Raw genomic sequence first — 8,265 nt, 5'->3', positions numbered from 1 at the left:
TACCAATCTCTCTCTAAGCAGGGTGTGGTAGCCTAGGTCTTATTAGAGTTAGTCCTTAGTTTTGGTTTATGAAATCCTCCTTTAAGGCCCAACCCAGGTGTTACTACTTTCATCAGAATATCCTTAATATCCTAGCTAAAATTGACCCATCCTTCTCTAGTATTCCCTCCATTTTATCTCTCACATGAATTTTCACATTCTAAATGATAATCATAGTTTTTTAATACACATACAACATCTATTTACCAGGCTATTATTTTCTTGGAAATAGCTTTTCTCTTTTTAATCTTTGTATCACTAGCCTAATACATCCATCTACAGACTGTGATCTAGTCAAGTCAACCAGCATTTATTAAGCATTTACTACCTGCCACTAAGCATTAAGCATACAAATACAAGAAGAAGAAAAGAAAGTTAGTTCCTGCCCTCAAGAAACTGACATTCTTTTTCTTTTTTTATAATAACTTTTTATTTTTCCAAATACATGCAAATAGTTTTCAACATTCACCTTTTCAAAACCTTGTGCTTGAAAGTTTTTTCCTTCCCTCCCCCCTTTCCCATTCCCTAGACATCAAGCAATCCAAAATGGGTTAAACATGTACAATTCTTCTAAACATATATTGACTTAGAAAATTACATATTTCTTTTTAGTAACATATTAAATTCACATTTAATTAAAATCAGATAGTAACTTCATTTTAATCTGATTTGTGCAATACTCAGGAATGTTGTAAGTTGCATGTTGAGGGATAAAAAGGGTTGCTTTAATCTCTGATAATGCAGATTCAATGGGAAATATATTGTTAATCTAGCAACCCTAAGTTCCTTTCTTTTTTAGAGTTTAGGAGAGTCCAAGCCTTTAAGGCTGGAAGTTGTTTAGGTTTCTGGAGTTAAGCTATGAGTCATCATAATGTTTGGAGTGCTGCCTCTTTAGTAATAAATTTCCTTTTACTGTGTGGTCCAGACCCTTAGGACCATAAGTCTGCAGACCTTTTTAGAAATCTGGGGAAGAATATTTGACTTAATGCCTAGGAGAGAATTATATCAACTATTTATGGATTACTGTGAGTACTTTGTATTGCTTTGCATTTTTTATGAGATGAAATAAAGCCTGGATTACATTTGATATTTATTGTTATTTTGAGTGCTTTTTTTGAGGAATGATCCCATCTTTTCAATTGAGTGAAATCTCTCACAAGTTAGTTGGAAAAGTTATACAGTTGATTCATTGGGGAATGACTTTTATATGAAAGGCCATATTAAAACAAGAAGAGGGAGATAGTGATCTTCAAATTAGCTTATCAAGGGCAGATACAACAATATTGGAGTCAGATAATTGTATTTTTCTGTCCAACCAGCAATATTGTGCAATCATTGCTATTTTTTTAATTTTTTCTTAGCAAGAGAATCATAAATATAGAATGATAAAGGTTGGCAGCAGATCTGCTCATTCTGTTTATTCTAAGTGACTGTAGCACTTATGTAAAAGAAGTTTCTTTTATGTTCAAACAATCAAAATCATAGCATTTGAGAAGAATTATAGATTATCTATTGCAATAGTTTCAGAGGTGTGAAATGACTTGTTTGAGATCGTATAACTAGTTAGTAGAAAAGCAGGGAGAAGCATCAAGCTTTCTTGACTACAAGCTGGGTACTCATTCTTTCCATTATTCCATTTCTATTAAGCTCTCTGTAAGAGCCACACATTTAGCTAAGAAGACATGACTACTCTTGAAAACCCTAGGTTCTGGTTAATTCTCTTCTGTTTTTAAAATATCACAAAAGACCTACTTATTACCTTCAATGGTATACAAAATGAAAGGGATAAAGTAAAATAACTAAATTCATTAACATATAACAAACTTTAGGACTTTTTTCTATCTACAGTTTAAAAATAGACAATATATTCTTTTTTGTTGCTAAAACCATCTGTTTTATACAAATTGTCCTTGAATTCACAAGATTTTGACTTATAATATTTAATTTTTTATCATGAAAGCTGACTTGTGCCCAGCACTTAGCATAGTGACTAGCACATTATTGTTGTGTTTCAGTTCTATGACTCCATTTGGGGTTTTGTGGGCAAAAGAACTGGGGTGGTTTGCCATTTTTTTTTCTCCAGCTCATTTTACAGATGAGGAAACTGAGGCAAAGAGTGTTAAGTGACTTGCCCAGGATTATATAGCTAATAAGTGTACAAGACTAGATTTGAAGTCAGGAATCTTCCTGACACCAGGCATTTTATTCACTATCTATTAGCTGTACATAGTAGGTTCTTAATAAATACTTGTTGATTTGTATCATATTGGATAGTTAGCATGCCTCTTATGATCAATCCATTACTCCAAGTTTTATTTTTATTACATAGTCCACAGGTTTTCAATGAGACTTACATAAGGTAATTCCCATCCAAACCATAAAGACATGTTTTTTTCAGATCTTGGATACATTTCTTAACCCTGTGTAGATTGGTACAAGGTTGTATTGTGACATTCCATCTCCATTTGGAAGCTTCTGTAATTCCAAAATAATCCTACTTCTTACTATGTCAATATTTTTATCAGAGTTTTCCATTTCCTCAATGGGAACAAAACTTCTAGTCCCATTGGAAATTTAAAAAAAAATTTAGAATATGTGTGGGTGGATGTTTTATATAAAGAGGAGAAACCCAGATAACAAAAATACTATTTTATTACTTGCCTGAATTTTGAAATGTTTGAATTGAAAATTTTTGAAATTTCTTCCTTTACCAACAACAACTCTATCTCTAACAGTCAGTGAATTGTCTAAGAATTTTACAGTTTTCTTTAAGAATTGCAATTTTTGCATATTTCTTTAGAGTATCCATTCTTCAAAACTAAAAAAATTAAAAACAACAAAAGAGCAGTGAAACATGTGATTGACATAAAACTAACCAACCAACCAATTATCAAGATAAAGAAATCAGCTCAATTTAATTTTATATAGCCAAGTTTAGATGTCATGAATCAAACATGCATGACCACTGATATCACAAAATCAAATCATGTTAAAATTATTACTTGTTACAAGTAATTTGTACATGAAAGGAGACTTTGTATAAATGAAATGCACTGCTTTTGAGAAGTAGTGGTTTCCCTTTTATTAGAAATTTTCAAGCAGATTTTAGAAGTTTTCTTACCAAGTATCTTATACTAGGGATTCCTTTCAGGTAGAGATTAAATCAAATTTTCTCTCAGGCTCCTTATAGTTTTTAAATTATATGTTTCTATGATTCTGTGACATTGCTTTTCAATGACTAGTGACTATTTTATCCAATATATACATAGATAAGTGTATATATATTTTATATATACATATATATGTATGTGTGTATATATATCTAACGAGGGATTAGAAAGCTTTTAAATTAATTAAGATATTGTTAGAAAAATATTTATAATCAATATTTGAAAATTTAAAAAATTTCAAAAAATTTTCACAACAGATAATTTAAAAGTTTTCAACCAAAAATAATTTTTTGTTCTAGGTATATGAAAATATTTAGTTTAAAAGCATCATTAAGGAGATTAGAATATTTTCTTATTTTTAAAAATGTTGACATTTCACACGAAGTCTAGGAAGATAATATTTATTTCAATTGTTCTAATTAACATTTTTTCTTCTTTTCAGAAAGCAAATATAACTCATTTAATTTAAGGAAACAGAATTTGGATAGAAGGAAATAAATAGCTAAGGATATATAAGAGTTGATAAAATAAGAGATCCTTTTGGCCAGTGACTAGTGAGAGAAAATGAAACTTAGAGCCTGTTCACCATCATTGTAAAGAAACATTACTTTGTTATTAGAATTGGTTGTAAGTATCAAGACTTCAGTTTTGTGCCTTTGCTACAGTAAGAATTTGATGAATATTCGTTGAATGTTTCTTTCAAACACACCACCATGAAAGGGAGAAGAGGGGTTTTAAACTGGTAAGGGAAAAGATAGCACAAGGGATGACCTTTTTGTCCTTATTGCTCTCATTTTTCTCACAACGCCAAGTCTTTACATCTGAACACTTTAGAAAATCAATTTATCCATTTTCATGATTGCTTCTTAAGCATTAGCAAAATGTAATTCAGGGATGATTATAGCTAAGTTTTAACATGTTTGAGATTCTTAAAACATATAATATAGCAGCTCAAAGATGTCTTTAGCAATCTGGAATGTTCAATTTTTCAACAATGAGATACCAAGTCGTACAGGTAAATAACAGGCACATACAACTGTCAAAATGTAAACTTGTCCTTTCGTTTTTGATGATTCTGCTCTAAAAAAATGAAGGTTTCTAATGAAAACTTTATTCATAATTTTGGGATTCAAAAAATCAGTACTGTTAAAATAGAGGCAAATCAAACTCTGAAATGTGACTTTGTATTAATATTTTCATGAGAAAAGTTGTCAAGATCCTAAAACGTCAAAATCATTCATAGACAGACATGTCTTGTTTGGTGCTAGTGATCTCAATACAGTCTTCTGCAAGATTGCTACTGGGCCAGGAATTAGACAACACTCAATTGATTACTTTTAGTATTAAATAATGATGTACTACTTCCACATTGGTGAAAGGATTTTTCAGGAAAAAATTTCCTCCATTTTCCTCCATTTTCTATGGAGGCACTTCAATGACAAAGGGATTCATTTTCAGAATTAAACAGCTGGTCTCACATTTTAGTTTCATGAGCCTTCAGTGGAGATGCTGGAATGTTGCTACCTTGTCTAACATCTCCAATGCTCAACATTCCATCTTGACCACAAACAACGTGTTGCTGATTGGAATATCTATCAACACAGTGGAATGGAGCTCTGTTGCCAGTCAGTGACATTATCTGAGAGAGTTCATTTCCTTGCTGTCTGAAATGCCCTATCTTTAACTGTCCAATTGAATCTACTGTGAAAATCTCAGGAGTTGGAAGAAAGGTCACTACAAAGAATTTGCTACTGAGTGCTTTATCTATAGTCCATACAATTTCTAAGGAATTGGTTTTGAAGAGACTTTTCCCAACATCTCCAAGAGTTACAATTTATGGATTATTGCATACAATAATTATATATCCTGCCTCCCTATAGCAAGGGCTGTCTGGATGAATGTAATAGTGGTCTCATTGATTTTTGCTTTTCTGAGAGAGTGTTATTATTTTGATGGTGAAGAAAAATTGTTACACATCCTAGGAGAGGTGTCAAACAAAACTCCCACAGGCTTCCTGTGGCCAGTAACATTACCAAGTGCCACCTAACTAGATTAAAATATAATTGGGAAATATTTAACAAAATAAAGAAAAATTCAAAACGTGTTATACTAACATGTGGTTTTCTAAATCCATATGTGTCCCACAAGGATTCTTATGTACTATTTGTTTCTACTTAACACCACTGATTATTGATGAAATAACTACAATTTTTTCCTGGTCAAAAAATTGCAAGTCTGTTGCTCAGTGTTGAATGTCACCTTATAATTAATGGTCACCTTCAAACCTTTTACAAAAGCTAAAGTTACCAAAATCTCCACTACATCATAGACAAATACTATTCTCGTCCTTATTCCAAAATCTTATAACAAAAGTCTCTGTGGACTGCAGGCTCCCAAAAGGAATGAGCAACATTGGGTTTTGCTGACTTTTTGAAATAAAATCTTGGCATAGAGCATAACATAGATCACCATAACTTAATGCAATAGAGAATTAGTGAACTGATTCCTAGAAGAACTCATTTGGCAGTTGCAGAAGGTCTATTATACTGGAAAAAAAAAAAACAGAGTATGATTCCTCATATGAGAAAGAAATTCAGTATTGCTACCTGATGAAGGGTAAAAATTGATAAAAGTCCTGGAAACAAACATCCATTGTGTCTTTTCAGATGACTGTAAAGTGGGAAGGACTGAAACCATATTCCAATTATGGAGATAGTCAGAGAACAAAGGGCACCCATAGAGTCTAGAAATAGTAAAAACCAGCATGACCTTCCATCCCTTGTACATTAGGCTAGTTTTTCCTTAAAAGATCTTGAAACTAACCTTGAGACTTGATTGACTCAGGGAACTAATAAGAGCAGATTAATGTCCTAATATCTTGGTCAACAGCTACTCGTTTTCACAATATACTTCTTCATTGGATATCCTTTTCTTGCTAAGAATGATTAAGTAAATCCCCTTTTGTTAATTATTGAATGACCCGTGTGTCTTATTTCATTCCATTATCAGATCTGTACCACCAGAGAACATATGTGGCAACTCAGATGTAAGCACTAAGCAATATACTTTTATTGATGTTGTAATCTTTCTTGCTATATATGCAAATATGCAATGTTTTGCATATATTATTGCAATGTATTTCTGCAGGTGACAAAATTTGGTTACTATATGCAATGCTGTTATAGGATGGCATATGTTTTATGTTCTTTTGTTTCATTAGTTTACTACATGCCATGTTGTTTTATATATATATATATATATATATGCATATATATATATATATTCTATTAATTAAATGCCATATGTTATGCTGGTCACATGCAAAGATGCCAGCTGGAAGCAGTTTTTATGTGACAGTCATGCCTTAGTTATATACATGTATATTGTATTGAATACTTGACAGCAATCAGGCTAATTATTGGTTTACATTGCTTAGATGGTGGATCCCTATAAACGTTCAGTATACCCCATATAATTTTCTGGGATTAGAATTGTTTCAATGTGGTGAGAAACTAGGGAGTTAGTGGAATTTTTCAAGGGGCCAAATAAAGAATTAAAGCTAAGGACATTTGCTAATGCGTAATAAATAAAAATGTGAGCCAGGTGGGTAGAAAATAAAGACTTGGTCTCCACTTCGTTTTTATTTTGGCTCAACTTCACTTACACGATCTTAGAAATTTCCAATGCTAATTTCTTTGACCTTAGTGGATTTCAATTCAGTCCCAGAGAAGAGGATAAGAGAAAAGACTTAAGTCACTCTCACCTGACTTTTCTAGTCTGAATGATAGTGCATAGTCCTTGGCTTCAAACTCTCACCTAAAAAGTTCTCAGCCTTCCCTTAACAGGGAAGAGACTATTTAATCCATTCTAGCAAGTTGAAACAGAGGTGGCTCACTGGTGTTATGAAGAAATAAAACTAAGATATTGATAGCAAGAAGAAACCCACGAAATCAACATCACCAGACAATGTGTTTCCTCATGAAGCATTTTCAGGCTTGTCTTCTTTTCCCAATAATGGTGTAAATAGCATTCAAAGGAGAATATATTGTAGGGTTTGACAAGAAATGGTCTATTGCCACTTTTCTTATTATGCAATTTTATTAAATGTCTTAGTTTTAAATTGATTATGTCCTCTGAATAGAAAAAGCAGATACATGAGAATGGGAGTATTAATGAGTAGAGGAAAACTCAGGGTAAACTTTATTTTTTTTAATGGCTTTATTACTTTAATTGATTCCAAGCTAAAAGCAAAACACTGTTTTGTATAGGATCATAAGCTCATTGATTTAGTATTGAATGGTTCCTTAAAGATCCTTAGAGTGATGATATATATGTGTGTGTATGGGTGTATGTGTGTGTGTGTGTGTGTGTGTGCATAATTTTGTGACTTTTCTAAAGTTTAGCTCAAAATTGTTCTCCAGAATGGTTGAACCAATTTTTAATTCTACCAACAGCGCATTGGTTTCTCCATCCTTTCTCTTCAGTGTCTTCAACAGCCTCTTCAACAATTTCCATGATCTATTTTGGTCATCTTTGCCAATCTGATGGTGTGAGGTAGAACCTTGAAGGCATTTTAATTTTAATTCCTCTTATTAATCATTTAGAGAATTTTTCTTTAGTTATTCATAATATGAAATTCTTCCCTTAAAAAACTGCTTATTTATACCCCTTGACCATTAAACTATTAAAGAATGATTATTATTCTGATTTATTTGCATTAATTTTCTGTATATCTTGGATATATAGCCTTCATCAGAGAAATTTACTAAAATATTTTTTCTAATTAATTGTTTCCCTTCCAATTCTAACTGAAATGATTTTATTTGTGCAAAATCTTTTCAATTTTATATAATAAAATATTTTATTTTATCTCTTAGGATCTTCACTATCCCTTATATGGTTAATTACTTTTTGACCATTCATAGTAGAGGAAAAGCATCTCCTTCCATTCTCCTCTACAGTGTCAATGAGCTGAACTTTTATACCCAGCTCATGTATCCACCTGGAGTTTATTGTAATATATGGTATGAGATGTTGATCTAAGCTTAATTTCTGC

The 8,265-nt window shown here is 32.0% G+C and overlaps 1 pseudogene; it reads right to left on the bottom strand.

The window, feature by feature from the left end:
- Positions 1-4,420: 4,420 nt before the first annotated feature.
- On the bottom strand, positions 4,421-5,681 carry LOC127546672 (nucleoporin Nup43-like; annotated as a pseudogene).
- Between the last annotated feature and the right edge of the window lie 2,584 nt (positions 5,682-8,265).

Source organism: Antechinus flavipes, chromosome 2 (assembly GCF_016432865.1).
Source record: "Antechinus flavipes isolate AdamAnt ecotype Samford, QLD, Australia chromosome 2, AdamAnt_v2, whole genome shotgun sequence".
In the NCBI taxonomy this organism is placed as follows: Eukaryota; Metazoa; Chordata; class Mammalia; order Dasyuromorphia; family Dasyuridae; genus Antechinus; species Antechinus flavipes.
The sequence above is the reverse complement of the archived record's forward strand: the minus strand, read 5'-3'. Positions and strand labels throughout refer to the sequence as shown.